Here is a 16,844-nt window from a genome sequence, read left to right on the forward strand (position 1 = left end):
TCTTTACCTATGCCAGCATTTCTAATGCATGTTGTCTGTTACCATGGAGACATATAGATCTGCAAAGGGGCTGTACTCACAAACCAATGGGAATTTTGTTAGATAAAAAAAAACTGTAAATTCACTTCATTTTATTGCACTTCGGCAATACCAAACATGGTTGTGAAGGTGGAGACACGTGTGTGAACGTCCCTGGCCTCCGGTGATCTGCCCTCCTCATAGTGCAGGTTACAATGGAGGAGGGTCATCTGATGACATCACTACCCCCCCTCCCCCGCCGCCTTCTGGGCCTTAAGAATGTGAAGGTGATATTGTTCAGAGGGAGGTGCGAGAGGAGGAAAGTTCACCTGCAGTCACACTCGGATAAGCCTCACCAATCACAGCCGGAGCCCATCACCTGGGTGACGGTGTGACTTTCAGAGGTGCCATGCCTCATTTAGCCTTAGTAATAACCTAATTGGACTGGAAAAATGCAAGGACAGGAGCGTGAAAGCAAAATCACAACAGCTTAGCGGAGTTTACCGAACCATCGGAAAAAGAGCGATGACACAGATAAGCCGGAATTTACACATATCAGCCTGTGATTAGCTATAACGGTTCCAATGGCCAAAAATTAACAATTAACCCATTGGTGACGCACAGACGGGTGTGATACAACCGCAGTGCAGTGTAGTCATCCGCAGCACTACCGCCATACAGCGAACACTCAATGGTGCAAAAAGTCTAAGTATTCCTCCTTTTGTATACAGTATATGGACGCTGCACAGTACAACTTCTCCTCTCGTGTGTGTTGGGTGTAATCCTCCACATGTTATTCCATGTGTAGGTCTATTAGTGAGTGCAGCTCTGGAGTATACTACAGGATGTAACCCAGGATCAGTAATGTAATGTATGTGCACAGTGACCCCACCAGCAGAATAGTGAGTGCAGCTATGGAGTATAATACAGGATGTAACTCAGGATCAGTACAGGATCAGTAATGTAATGTATGTGCACAGTGACCCCACCAGCAGAATAGTGAGTGGAGCTCTGCAGTATACTACAGGATGTAACTCAGGATCAATAATGCAATGTATGTACACAGTGACCCCACCAGCAGAATAGTGGGTACAGCTCTGGGGTATAATACAGGATGTACAGGTTGGTTTGGGCCTATTGAATTCCATCAGGATCCCCTTGAAGTTTTGGGACTTGGCTTGGCGTTGCTTCCATGGGAAACTGTATGTGAGGGACAATCTGAAGTGCAGGAGCTCTGAGGATCGGGGATGTCCCCGGGAGGAGTGTGGAGGCATGCTGGAAAGCATGGAGCATTTTCTGCTTCATTGTCCCTTTAATACAGAGGTTTACAACAGGGTGGGCGCTTCCATCGGGTGGCCCAGGTTGGCCCGCCTCTCCTATGCGGAATGGGCCTATGGAGCAGTCAGAAACCTTGGTGGCTGGGACCGGAGCACTTTATTCCTAGTCAGCATAGTGGTCAGGTACCACACGTGGAGTGCACGGTGTTTAGTGTCGACTCAGCGTAAAATCCTCTCTGTGGATGAGGTGGTTAGGGGACAGCGCCCCCTGTGGATGAGGTGGTTAGGGGCACATCCCCCCCTGTGGATGAGGTGGTTAGGGGCACACTCGGTGACCTGGTGAAGGTGCGTTCTTTGGAGTACGAGAGGCTGGGGGCTGGTAGGGCCTCTTGTCTTTGGAGGGGCTTTGCCTATAAGGTTCCTTAGCCTGCGTCTCCTCTCCTGGTGGTGGGCTGATGCTGGCACATTAGTCTTTTGTTTTGTGCTATAGCTGTATAGGAACATAGGGCTTGCAGGTACTGAACTTGGGCTGTGTGTGGGGCTGAGAAGCCCCACTATGGTTTGCTGTGTATGTTTGTGTATATTGTTAGTGTGTATATTGTTAGTGTGTATATTATTAGTGTGTATATTATTAGGGTGTATATTTGTGTATATAGTTTGCATAGTTTGTGTTGGGTCTCCACCTGGGGTTGGGGTTTAGTGTTAGGTTGGGTGGTGGGTTATATGGGGGGAGGGGGTTTCTTGGGAGGGTATAAACAGAAAATCCTGGGCTGGTTCATGGACGTCTGTTATCATGTACTGGGGGCATGGGATGCGGGACGAGCTCAGGGCCCAAAAAATAAAAAATAAAAATAAATAAAAAATTAAATAAAATAAAATAAATAAATAATAAAAAAAAATATATAAAAATGTTTTGGTGTTTGGTGTAGGTATCTATGTATGTATTAATTTATGTATTTATTTATTTATTTGTGCATTTATTTTTGGGGAAAGCAACCGGACCAGGGGGTTAATGTAGTATAGAGTATAGTTATAGTTATGTTAGCTATGGTTAGTTAAATTATGAGTTTTGATAGTGTTGTTATTGTAGTGTTGTTATTGTGGTGTTTTTGGGAAAATCTAGTTTGCACGTGTGGGGGATAATACAGCGGTGCGTTTGGTGAGTGTGAGGCTGGACCAGCCAATACGTTTATGGACTTTTATGCACTTGCATATATAGTACAGTTATCTTATTTTGTTGGTTTGTTGTTATGTTTTATATTTTTAAATAAAAGATCTACAGGATGTAACTCAGGATCAACAATTTATTGTATATACACAGTGACACAGTACACCAGCAGAATGGGGGGGTGGGCACAGAATATAATATACAGAATGTAATAAACCAGATATGACTATACAATAAGTACAGATGCTGTCTGCTACCGGTTCTCCACCCTCACACTTCTCCCCTTATCACAGTCTCGGCCAATGGCCCATATCCTGGGCAGGTTAATAAGTCACTGAAGGCCACAAGCTAAATTAGACACAGAAGATACAACGTGTCCCTGTAACCGGATACAAGAGATTACAAAATACATCAATATGTCAATAAGTGTCCAGAGCAATAATCTGCAGACCCCCTAGGGAGATTGGTGATGTAATAATCTGCAGTATTTGGGGATCTTGGTTACATGTAAGGAGATGAATGAGGATCACATGACCGAGCGCTGCATGAGGTGTGAGAGGACGGGTATGTGGATTATGCAGCAGCCACTAGATGTGAACACAGAGTTACACATGTAACAGCGCAGCGCCCTCACCTTGTATGTGCCATTTACAATCACAGGTTCACTGACTCCATCTACTGCATTATTGAGAATACTCTAAAAGTTAGTGGAGAGTATGTACTAACAATAGCTGTGTGCAGGCTCTAAACCCAAAAGATTAAAGGGGTAGTCCACCAAAATTTTGTTTTTCAAATCAATTGGTGTCAGAAAGTGCCAGAGATTTGTAATTTACTTCTATTAAAAAAAATCTCCAGTCTTCCAGTACTTATCAGCTGCTGAGTAAACATGTAGCCTAAAGATGTAAGCAGAAAAATCTTAGTCACATGAAGAAGATGTGCTGGTCCCTCAAGACACAGAGAGAAGAACTGTTCCTTTTCAGGCACACATGAATCAAATGTGTGGCGTGTGAAGCAACAGTCCAGTCTAATGCCCCTATTACACGAGTCGTTTGGAGGAGCAAATTGTTTGCTCCTCGTTCCCCGCTCGCTGCCGCCGCTATTCAACGCGACATCAGCGAGCGGGTGAGTGCGGGAGGGGCGGCGGGGAGCTGCTGGGGGGGCTGCCCGGGGGATCGCTGATCGTCCGGGCAGCCCATAGGATATAGCAGCGTCTGCTGCCGATGCTCCTATTCAACGGAGCGACGGCAGCAGATCGCTGCTATATCAGTCGCTTGTTTTTCAACATGTTGAAAAACAAGCGACTGCAACGATCAGCCGACATGAACGATGTCGGCTGATCGTTGCACTCTATTCCACGGGACGAATATCGTTCGTAGCGGCCGATATCGGCCGAATACGAACGATATTGCTCCTCTAAACGACCCGTGGAATAGGGCCTTAAGTGAGAGAGAAAGAAAGTCTTCCACAAGAGCTGCTCTACAGAGAGGAAGACAGCCTTCTACATGTGCTGCTCTACAGAGAGGAGAGAGCCTGCTACCAGAGCTGCTCTAAAGATAGGAGACAGCCTTCTACGTGTGCTGCTCTACAGTGAGGAAGACAGCCTTCTACATGTGCTGCAGTCTACAGAGAGGAGAGAGCCTGCTACCAGAGCTGCTCTACAGAGAGGAGACAGCCTGCTATATGGGCTGCTCTACAGAGAGGAGACAGCCTGCTACAGGAGCTGCTCTACAGAGAGGAGACAGCCTGCTACATGTGCTGCTCTACAGAGAAGAGACAGACTGCTACATGTGCTGCTCTACAGAGAGGAGACAGCCTGCTACAGGAGCTGCTCTACAGAGAGGAGACAGCCTGCTACATGTGCTGCTCTACAGAGAGGAGACAGCCTGCTACATGTGCTGCTCTACAGAGAGGAGACAGCCTGCTACAGGAGCTGCTCTACAGAGAGGGGACAGCCTGCTACATGTGCTGCTCTACAGAGAGGAAGACAGCCTGCTACATGTGCTCTACAGAGGGGGGACAGCCTGCTACAGGAGCTGCTCTACAGAGAGGAGACAGCCTGCTACATGTGCTGCTCTACAGAGAGGAGACAGCCTGCTACATGTGCTGCTCTACAGAGAGGGGACAGCCTGCTACATGTGCTGCTCTACAGAGAGGAGACAGCCTGCTACATGTGCTGCTCTACAGAGAGGAGACAGCCTGCTACATGTGCTGCAGTCTACAGAGAGGAGACAGCCTGCTACATGTGCTGCTCTACAGAGAGGAGACAGCCTGCTACATGTGCTGCTCTACAGAGGAGACAGCCTGCTACAGGAGCTGCTCTACAGAGAGGAGACAGCCTGCTACAGGAGCTGCTCTACAGAGAGGAAGACAGCCTTCTACATGTGCTGCAGTCTACAGAGAGGAGAGAGCCTGCTACCAGAGCTGCTCTACAGAGAGGGGACAGCCTGCTATATGGGCTGCTCAACAGAGAGGAGACAGCCTGCTGCATGTGCTGCTCTACAGAGAGGAGAGAGCCTGCTACATGTGCTGCTCTACAGAGAGGAGAGAGCCTGCTACATGTGCTGCTCTACAGAGAGGAGAGAGCCTGCTACCAGAGCTGCTCTACAGAGAGGAGACAGCCTGCTACATGTGCTGCTCTACAGTGAGGAAGACAGCCTGCCACAGGAGCTGCATCACAGCACATCACTCCAGCAGAGATCACTGGGGAAAAGGGAAGCAGAGCCCCAAGCTGGTTAACTGTAACCGTGCATACAGTGACCATAAGAGCTGATACTGAAGATTACATTACACTGTAAGAGAGAAGGAGTGGTACTGTGCACTGTGTATATATATATATATATATATATATATATATATATATATATATATATATACTGAGGATTACACCCAGCATACAGGACAGGAGAAGTGGTACTGTGCACTGTATATATATATATACTGAGGATTACACCCAGCATACAGGACAGGAGAAGCGGTACTGTGCAATGTGAATATATCTACACTTTAAACAGATTATAAATATTACAACCAAATGCATGACAATGGAAGTAGTACTGTGCAATGTCCACATATACAAAATGAAAACATGTAATAAAATGTATATTTAGGATCCATAACAATGGAAATGGAAGGGTGCAGTATTCCTGTACAGTTACGTAGAACTGCTGCCAAGTTGTACTGTGCATAACCGGGGCAGCTGCAGATGTCCTCCTCTAACCTGTGCACTTGATGTAGATAACAAGATATTTTCAGCTGGAAAACATCCAGACGGATTGGAAGAAAAACAAATTTCCAAAACTTCCTGGATCCTCAGTTAATAAACATGGTTTCCTTCCTTTGCTTTATTTCCTGCATCTATATCCAGTGCGTGGTGACCCCAGATATTCACACGTCAATTATCCACAAATACCCATAAAACTCCCCTCCTTTAAAGTTATGTCCGCCCCTGATCTTTTATATAGTCGCAATGTAAAATAAAAAATTAAGTAAATTTCAAATAGATTTTAACATTTATACTCTTGTTTTGTCTCTGCTGTTCCTATGTGTCTCCATGGTAACAGACAACAAGCCCATTCTGTGTAGTCTGATCCTGCAGTCTTAATTTTTTTCATTTGTCAACTACCCTATACTTTATTAATATATACCAATCTGTTGGGCAGAGAAGGAAGAGATGACAGATGGATGGAAATACGACTGCAGGATCAGACTACATAAAGCTTGTTTGTAGTCTGTTACCATGGAGACACATACTTCTACAAAGGTCTTGTGCAACTAAATGGTTAAAAAAAGAAATTCTTTACTATGTATATTGTCACCAAGTGGCTCGCTCTGCCTGTGAAAGCCCTGTGTCCATCAACGTATTAAGTGCTATGGTTGTTAATTTGCAGCCTCTATCTCCATATCTTCATAAATTTTTACAGGGCAACTAAAATGTTTATTGAAGGCTTTCTCGTAGCTTCTGTTCACAATTTGCTTACTATTATTGCTGTACAATTAGCCGCTAACATCAGTTTCATCTTATAGTATCCCGCTGAGAACACCAATAATTAGATCAGTGTATTGCACAGCAAAGGTTAATCCTGTAGGGATCAATAGGACAGTTAGTCTTAAAGGTGAGAAGGATATTGTAAGTAGCATCCTGCATCATCACCGCAGGAGATAAGGAAGGAAACATTAAAGGAATGGCACAAATACTGAGAAAGGGGAGGAGCCTGTTATTGCATAAAACAGTGGGAGGGGCAACATGGTGAGTGACAGCCAATAAGAGGAGAGAGAGTAATAATATCACATACAGAGGAGGAAATAAGTATTTGATAATTTTACAAGTTTTTCCACCTACAAAGAATGGAGAGGTGTAATTGTTATTGTTATGATTGTAATATTTTTTATTATTTGCATTTTATTGCATGAAATGGATTTGATCACCTACGAATCTGCAAGAATTCTAGCTCTCACAGACCTGTGAGTTTCATTTTAAGAAGCTCCTCCTACTTATTACCTATATTGATAGCACACAACCTATATACAAGACACCTGTCCACACAATCAATCACATTCAAACCCCTCCACCAAGACTAAAAAGCTGTCTAAGGACACCAGAAACAAAATTGTAAACCTGCACAAGGTTGGGAAGGGCTACAGGAGAATTGGCAAACAGCTTGGTGAGAAGACAACAACTGTTGTTGCAATTATTAGAGAATGGAAGAAACACAAGATGACCGTCAGTCTTCCGATATCTGGGGCTGCATGCAGGATCTCACCTTGTGGGGTAAGGATGTCTCTGACCACAGTCAGAATCATCCACAGTCTCACTGATTACCATTAGTAATACACTATACCATCATTTATTATAATCCTTCAGGGCACACACAGTGCCCCTGTTCACACCAGCACATGTCCAGGCCTGTGTAAAGTTTACCAGTGACCATCTGGATGATCCATGGGAGAATGAGGTCAGATGAGACCAAAATAGAACTTTTTGCTATCAATTCCACACACTGTGTTTAGAGGAAGAAGGATGGGAACAACCCCAAGAACACAGTCCCAACTGTGAAGCATGGGGGAGAGGGGGAACATCATACTTTGGGAGTGCTTTTTTGCAAAGGAAATAGGGAGGACTGCACCATATTGAAGAGAAGATGGATGGGTCCATGTATGACAAAATTTTGTCCAACAGCCTCCTTCCTGCAGTAAGGGCATTGAAGATGGGTGGTGGCTGGGTCTTCCAGCATGACAATGACCCAAAACACACAGCCAGGACAACTAAGGAGGAAACACAGAGCCAGGACAACTAAGGAGGAAACACAGGGACAACTAAGGAGGAAACCCACAGCCGGGACAACTAAGGAGGAGAACCACAGCCGGGACAACTAAGGAGGAGAACCACAGCCGGGACAACTAAGGAGGAGAACCACAGTCGGGACAACTAAGGAGGAGACACACAGCCGGGACAACTAAGGAGGAGACACAGCCAGGACAACTAAGGAGGAAACTCACAGCCGGGACAACTAAGGAGAAAACACACAGCCGGGACAACTAAGGAGGAAACCCACAGCCGGGACAACTAAGAAGGGAAACACCCAGCCGGGACAACTAAGGAAGAGACACACAGCCGGGACAACTAAGGAGGAAACCCACAGCCGGGACAACTAAGGAGGAGACACACAGCCGGGACAACTAAGGAGGAAACCCAAAGCCGGGACAACTAAGGAGGAAACACACAGCCGGGACAACTAAGGAGGAAACACACAGCCGGGACAACTAAGGAGGAGACACACAGCCGGGACAACTAAGGAGGAAGCACAGGGACAACTAAGGAGGAAACCCACAGCCGGGACAACTAAGGAGGAAACACACAGCCGGGACAACTAAGGAGGAGACACAGCCAGGACAACTAAGGAGGAAACCCACAGCCGGGACAACTAAGGAGGAAACACACAGCTGGGACAACTAAGGAGGAAGCACAGGGACAACTAAGGAGGAAACCCACAGCCGGGACAACTAAGGAGGAGACACACAGCCGGGACAACTAAGGAGGAGACACAGCCAGGACAACTAAGGAGGAAACCCACAGCCGGGACAACTAAGGAGGAAACACACAGCTGGGACAACTAAGGAGGAAACACACAGCCGGGAAAACTAAGGAGGAGACACACAGCCGGGACAACAAAGGAGGAAGCACAGGGACAACTAAGGAGGAAACCCACAGCCGGGACAACTAAGTAGGAAACACACAGCCGGGACAACTAAGGAGGAAACCCACAGCCGGGACAACTAAGGAGGAAACACAGGGACAACTAAGGAGGAAACCCACAGCCGGGACAACTAAGGAGGAAGCACAGGGACAACTAAGGAGGAGACACACAGCCGGGACAACTAAGGAGGAAACCCACAGCCGGGACAACTAAGGAGGAAACACACAGCTGGGACAACTAAGGAGGAAACCCACAGGACAACTAAGAAGGAAACACACAGCCGGGAAAACTAAGGAGGAGACACACAGCTGGGACAACTGAGGAGGAAACCCACAGCCGGGACAACTAAGGAGGAGACACACAGCCGGGACAACTAAGGAGGAAACCCAAAGCCGGGACAACTAAGGAGGAAACACACAGCCGGGACAACTAAGGAGGAAACACACAGCCAGGACAACTAAGGAGGAGACACACAGCCGGGACAACTAAGGAGGAAGCACAGGGACAACTAAGGAGGAAACCCACAGCCGGGACAACTAAGGAGGAAACACACAGCCGGGACAACTAAGGAGGAGACACAGCCAGGACAACTAAGGAGGAAACCCACAGCCGGGACAACTAAGGAGGAAACACACAGCTGGGACAACTAAGGAGGAAGCACAGGGACAACTAAGGAGGAAACCCACAGCCGGGACAACTAAGGAGGAGACACACAGCCGGGACAACTAAGGAGGAGACACAGCCAGGACAACTAAGGAGGAAACCCACAGCCGGGACAACTAAGGAGGAAACACACAGCTGGGACAACTAAGGAGGAAATACACAGCCGGGAAAACTAAGGAGGAGACACACAGCCGGGACAACAAAGGAGGAAGCACAGGGACAACTAAGGAGGAAACCCACAGCCGGGACAACTAAGTAGGAAACACACAGCCGGGACAACTAAGGAGGAAACCCACAGCCGGGACAACTAAGGAGGAAACACAGGGACAACTAAGGAGGAAACCCACAGCCGGGACAACTAAGGAGGAAGCACAGGGACAACTAAGGAGGAGACACACAGCCGGGACAACTAAGGAGGAAACCCACAGCCGGGACAACTAAGGAGGAAACACACAGCTGGGACAACTAAGGAGGAAACCCACAGGACAACTAAGAAGGAAACACACAGCCGGGAAAACTAAGGAGGAGACACACAGCTGGGACAACTGAGGAGGAAACCCACAGCCGGGACAACTAAGGAGGAGACACACAGCCGGGACAACTAAGGAGGAGACACACAGCCTGGACAACTAAGGAGGAAACCCAAAGCCGGGACAACTAAGAAGGAGACACACAGCCGGGACAACTACGGAGGAGACACACAGCCGGGTCAACTAAGGAGGAAACCCACAGCCGGGACAACTAAGGAGGAGACACACAGCCGGGAAAACTAAGGAGGAGACACACAGCCGGGACAACTAAGGAGGAGACACACAGCCGGGACAACTAAGGAGACACACAGCCGGGACAACTAAGGAGGAGACACACAGCCGGGACAACTAAGGAGGAGACACACAGCCGGGACAACTAAGGAGGAGACACACAGCCGGGACAACTAAGGAGGAGACACACAGCCGGGACAACTAAGGAGGAGAAACACAGCTGGGACAACTAATGAGGAAACCCACAGCCAGGATAACTAAGGAGGAGACACACAACTGGGACAACTAAGGAGGAGACACACAGCCGGGACAACTAAGGAGGAGACACACAGCCGGGACAACTAAGGAGGAGAAACACAGCTGGGACAACTAATGAGGAAACCCACAGCCAGGATAACTAAGGAGGAGACACACAACTGGGACAACTAAGGAGGAGACACACAGTCGGGACAACTAATGAGGAAACACAGGGACAACTAAGGAGGAGACCCAAAGCCGGGACAACTAAGGAGGAGACATACAGCCGGGACAACTAATGAGGAAACACCCAGCTGGGACAACTAAGGAGGAAACACCCAGCCGGGACAACTAAGGAGGAAACACACAGCCGGGACAACAAAGGAGGAGACGCACAGCCGGGACAACTAAGGAGGAGACCCACAGCCGGAACAATTAATGAGGAGACCCACAGCCGGGACAATTAATGAGGAGACCCACAGCCGGGACAACTAAGGAGCTCCGGAAGAAGTATTTTGTGGTCCTGGAGCGACCTCCCCATTCTCTACACCTGATCCCAATAGGAAATCTTTGGACGCAGTTGAAACTCAATGTTACCCCCCTGCGACAGACCCGAAACCTGAAAGATTTGGAGATGATCTGTATGGAGGAGTTTGCACTGTGTGCACACATGGTCAAAAACTCCAGGAAACATCTGACCTCTGGAGCTGCAAACAAAGGTTTCTGGACCAAATATTAAGGGGGTCCTGGCATACGCCACAAAGACGATGGCACAGAGTCTGACCTTTTCCATTGCGTATGCCAGCGGATGGGCAGCCAGAGAAGGCGAGAAGGAGGTGTGGCCTCACCAATGCCGGATTTACCATGATTTACGCCTGCTTGCCTATGCTAAATAATTATTTACAAATCAAACAAAGTGATTTTTCTTTCAAATCAACCGGTGTCAGAAAGTTATAGAGATTTATAATTTACTTCTATTAAAAAAATCTCAAGTCTTCCCATAATTATTAGCTGCTGTATGTCCTGCAGGAAATGTTTTTTTTTTCTTCAGTCTAAGGGTATATGTACACTGAGCAATTCTCGAGGAATTGAAGCAGAAAGTTTTCAGGCAGAATTCAAGCAGAATTTAAGCCCCCCATTGACTTCTATAGGATTCCTCTAGCAGATCTACAGCAGAAAATTCTGCTCGGAAATTCTGCAGTGTGAACAACAGAGCAAAAACCATTGAACACAATGTGACTTTGCGCTGTACATATTTTATTTTTATTTCAGCTTGAAATTCCTCTTCAATTCCTCGCCTTTTCCTCAGTGTGCACATACCCTGACACAGTGCTCTCTTCTGACATTTCTGTCCGAGACAGGAGCTGTCCAAAGCAGTAGAGGTTTTCTATGGGGAATTTATAGAAAACCGAGAGAGAGTTCCTGTCTTGGCCAGAGATGTCAGCAGAGAGCACTGTGTCAGACTGAAAATAAAATAACACTTCCTGCAGGACATACAGCAGCTAATAAGTATGGAAAGACTTGACATTTTTTAATAGAAGTAAATTACAAATCTATATCACTTTCTGATATCAGTTGATCTGAAAGAAAAAGATTTTCGCTGGATAACCCCTTTAATTACAACTCTGACAATATGACCATGAAAATACCAAAGCCAGGTATCCATCCACAGACAGCTGTTTTGGGATGTTGCCCCTCATCAGTGTAGAGCAGGATTCTGGCTAGGTGGGAGCAATGCCTAGTAGACCAATACGGCAAACAGATCACTGATCTCAGGAAGACCAGCTAAAGAAGACACTGTAAGCTGCCGGTTATAGAGCTCAATACAGTGAAATCTTAGGTGAATTGCACCCTGGGAAACATTGATATGCAATAAGGTCCACGGAGCTTCAGTTACCAGTCTCAAAACACAGGACTAGCCAGATATCTCTCCAGAGAAGGACCTAGCAAATACTCTTAGGGTCCGATTACACGGGCCGACTACGGCCCGATCATTTTCGTAAGCGAGCGTTGAGCTGCTAGATCGGCGCTGGTTTACTGGACCTATTACACAGCCTGATAATTGGGCAGTAAAGGCTGCATGGACATTGTTAGCGATGTCCATGCAGCCCTTGCGCAAACACCTGATACCTTACCTCTGCCTGCTCCTGGTCCCAGTCTTGGTACCGCCGCAGCCTGTGATCGGCTGACAGGCCACTCAGCCGCTGCAGCCGCCACGGCTGGGAAGCTGTGGAGCACAGGAGAGAGGACCAGGAGTGGGGAGAGGTAAGGTGTCAGGTGTTGGGGCAATCATTAGCTGCCCACCGCGGATTGCTATTACACGTAGTGATGTGCAGTCGGCACCCGGCAATTTTAGGTCTAAACCTAAACTAATGATCAGTCGTTGATCGCCATCAATGACTGATGCCTCTGGAATGTGCAAAAAGAGGAAAACAAGACAATGATGTAAAGAGCCCGTGCTGCGCTTCCCTCAAAGAAGGGCTTCAGATAGGAGATATATTACCAGATACCAACGGAACTCCTTGCTTCTCTGGGACGCCACCACCCCGATGCGCGTTTCGTGTCCTCCATCATCATTGCCTTGTCTTCCCCATTTTGCATATTCCACAGGCATCAATAGCAATCGAAGCTTTGTCTGTGGACGCCACCAGTTTTTAATGTGTGATTTATTTAGGATACTTTTATGTATGTATCACGAGTGTAATAAAATTTAGATATTTTGGCCACAATTGACTCAGCGATTTTATGTAGGTTGTAGTTGCCTCCAAGTGATTGTAAGAGATCTTGTGTCCTGTGCTCATTGACCGAGTCCAGAAGCCTCATACGTCATCTCCCACTTATTAATGAATAACCAACTACCACTACAGTACAAATATAATAAAAGGAATGGAGACTATTTAAAGGGGACTTGTCACCACTCCTGACCTTAGTATATTAACATATCCTTGTAGTCCACATAAAACAATGATTCTGGATCACCTACTCTTATAGCTCTGTGATGTTCCGCTCCTCTGTTATTCCTTCTAGAAATCTATGATACAATAACTAAGTGGGTGTTACCAATTGGGGGCGTGTCCCTACACTGTCTGATACTATCCAATTAGAGTAACTGGTAACACCCACCTAGTTATTGCATCATGGATTTCTAGTAGGAATAACAGAGAAACGGCACATCACAGAGCTATAAGAGAGTAATCCAGAATTGTCATTTCAGGATGTAACTCAGGATCAGTAATGTAATGTATGTACACAGTGACACCACTAGCAGAATAGTGGGCGCAGCTCTGGGGTATAATACAGGATGTAACTCAGGATCAGTAAAGGATCAGTAATGTAATGTATGTACACAGTAACCCCACCAGCAGAATAGTGAGTGCAGCTCTGGAGTATAATACAGGATGTAACTCAGGATCAGTACATGATTTGTAATGTAATGTATGTACACAGTAACCCCACCAGCAGAATAGTGAGTGCGGCTCTGGAGTATAATACAGGATGTAACTCAGGATCAGTAAAGTAATGTATGTGAACAGTAACTCATGATGTAGCAGTATACAATTTGCTAAATATTTCTAAAAGTAGAGATAAGCAATTTTACAGTACAAACAAAGCTAATCACTTTGTTAGCGCTGCAATTTGCTTATTAGCATGCTGCTTTTAAAGTCCATGCTGCTTCGTGCCGCTCCACTCCGAGTGCCTGGAAAAGTTGGATCTTGTCCAGGGAAGCTCCTAGAAAACTTCTCCCAGGACTGCATCCAGCTTTTTTTAGGCACCCGGGGCAGATCTGTAGTGACCCAGTATGGGCCCCTAAGTTCTTTTGCACCTGAGTAAGGTATCTTCCTTGGGTTCAGAGGTGTTGTCCCACCACGGGTGTTACTAGCTTATACACCCCTCGCAAAAGCCTGTCCAAGTGGTAATGAAGTTGTACCTAAGTTTTGCCACTAGATGTCGCTAGGATGTATATCTTGTACTCAAGTGTTGCACAGCTGTAGTACTCAATGGGTTATTGTTCTTTGTGCACCAATGAGAGCTCTTTTCTCTTCTCCACCTATCTCTGTTCTCTTTCTTCTTTTGCCTTCTCTTCTCACTCACAGCAGGTATTACATACCCTGTAGGAAGTTGTCACATGGAGAGAGGAAGTGTAGACACACACTTAGGGGGGCATTTATTAAGTCCGGCGTTTTTTACGCCGGACTTAAAAATGCCCCCGCAGCTCCGGCGCTACGGAGATTTATGTAGAGGCGGACTGCCTCTACATAAATCCCGTGCGCGCCGGTGCGCACCGCCGAAAACCTACGCCAGCTGTGGACTGGAGTAGGTTTTCGGCGTATATTTGGGCGGAACGGATGGTAAATCGCGCGGACTCTGAGTCCGAGCCCTCCGCTCCGCCCACTACACGCCCCCTTTCCGCCCCCCTGGCGTACTCGGGGGAAAGTGCCGATTTGCGAATATTTTATTCGCAAATCGGCCATTTGCGTACAAAAAAATACGCAAATCGCCACTTTCCGCCTGTACAGAGAGAACACAAGCCAGAAAAGTCCCTACAGCAGTCAAGTTGGGCCCTGGCTTATGCCAGGTCCCCTGGGAGAGGACGAATCTAGTGTAATCTAAAGCGAGGTAGTGGACAGACACACCTGGGAAGAACAGGCACCCGTTTCTTGAAAGCAGCACTTCTACACACTATACAGTACTAAATGCTCACAGAGAGGACAAAGTCAGGGATAATCACAGCCCATGCCGTGAAAATAACTAAAGGTGCAGGACAGTATCCTGAAGCAAGAGGAACTGATCCCGATAAAGCAAACTTGCTAGAAGCCTACGTACTCGCAGCGTGGGTGTAACCAGAAAATTCTGACCACTCTGCTCAACCCAGTTAACAGGGTCTGGGGCTTGTGTCACCATCTAGGACGGGTCACCAGACACTGTAGGGCAATAGGTGGTGCAAAGACAAAGGTCAAAACATGGGCACAACTATTCTCTTTATTCTCAAGTATTCTACTTCTCCTATTTCTAAAAGTTCCGGCAGAGCACATTACTACTTGGGTCGGGACTCTTGTGACATCCTCCTCCACTTCTCTAAACTTCCTCTACTTCAACAGCACTCAAATAAGCCAGTACGGCTATACTACCTCTCAAGCTCTCAGCACAGGTCTTGTCAGTCAAGTCCAAAGTATATTATGAAGTCAGAAGTCTATTGTCTACTATTGTATTGAGCATTCCTGAAGTAAAGACGAGTTTATTTATGGTAACAGGACTCAGTAATTATTACTCAAACACCTACACAGCAATTGCACCTTCCTTGGGTCATCTCCCCTTTCTGTGGGTGGCGGTACCGATAGTCCGGGTGGGTAACAACTCCAGTCCGGACCACCGTAATAAGTGCCCAAGGGACCCCATTACAGCTCGGCAGGTCACCAATCACAGGGGAAAGGGTATAGTCACCCACTGTAAACTAAACAGGTGTGCCTCCATATCTGTGTGCCCAACCGGCACTGGCGTCACAACAAACATCTGTCTGAGTTATACTCCGACCAACCACAACAGAAGTGGTGTAACACAGTACCATCTAGTAAGTGACCGGTTGAGCACACACCACACAAACAGATGGGGATGGGGTATTCACTGTAGTTAGTGCTTTCCCCACTAGGTGCTGCTCTGTAGTCTATGCTTTATGTGAAGGAAACTTATGGGTTAACTGTTTTTGTGTCACATGTATTGTTTTGTCCACTTACAGGTGTAGGTGCTTTCCCTTCAGTCTTTATCTTATCCGCTGTCTTCTCTCTTTAATGCAAACACAGCCCCACCAATCACAGGAGGGTTTGGTTAGACCCCTGATGTAAGGAATTAGTTCCTGGAGGAAGGAGTCAGTCTCTAGGGAGTCTCTAGTCAGAGAGAGTCGTGTGTGGTAGTCAGTGAATGGCGAACCTAGAGATGCTACAGATTGTCTGTATAAAAGTCACAGCAATTATGCGGTGCTATAAAGTACCAAGAGGTAGAGCAGCCACAAAAGGATAACATTGTCCACGCCAGAAACCTCTCTAAACAGTGCATGGTAGTTACTTAGGAGTCACAGGAACTGACTGTAGTAGAACAAAGTTACTTTGAATCTAGGTATTTCACTGCGCATCAAAAGACAACCGGGATGTCTTGGAAGTCTGCTTAGCCCAGATAACTAGACCTGGGGCTTGTACTAACCTACAGCACAGGTAGCCTGCTACTGTAGGGCAGAAGGTGGTCAGACACAGTCTATACGCGAGTACGAGAGTTCTCTATATCTTCTTCTTCAGTTCAAACTGTTCCAGGCAGAGCACAGTACAAATTAGACAAGTATTGTTTTATTGCACTAAACTGTATTTTTTGCCAAGCACACCTGTATTGCACTAAGTTTCTGCAAGTAAACCGTTCTACTTTTTAAGTGTTGGTCTGTTCTTGCACACCCGCACCAATCCACACCTACATTTGGGTTAAACTGTCCTCTGCAGGGGGGGTCCCTGACAGTCCGGGGTGGGTCCTTTACTACTCCAGG

At 46.8% G+C, this 16,844-nt stretch overlaps 1 protein-coding gene across 4 annotated transcripts in view; it reads right to left on the minus strand.

The window, feature by feature from the left end:
- Positions 1 to 16,844, minus strand: part of CASR (calcium sensing receptor) — a 70,991-nt gene that overhangs the window by 48,337 nt on the left and 5,810 nt on the right. The window contains exon 1 of one of the 4 annotated variants that reach the window (XM_069945215.1): positions 126 to 193. The exons of the other annotated variants lie outside the window; for them this stretch is intronic. The gene's annotated coding sequence lies outside the window, so the exon portion shown is untranslated. Of the gene's footprint in view, positions 1 to 125; positions 194 to 16,844 lie in introns of those variants that run through there. 4 annotated transcript variants of the gene reach the window in all.

The sequence above is a fragment of the Dendropsophus ebraccatus genome, chromosome 11 (assembly GCF_027789765.1).
Source record: "Dendropsophus ebraccatus isolate aDenEbr1 chromosome 11, aDenEbr1.pat, whole genome shotgun sequence".
Lineage (NCBI taxonomy): Eukaryota > Metazoa > Chordata > Amphibia > Anura > Hylidae > Dendropsophus > Dendropsophus ebraccatus.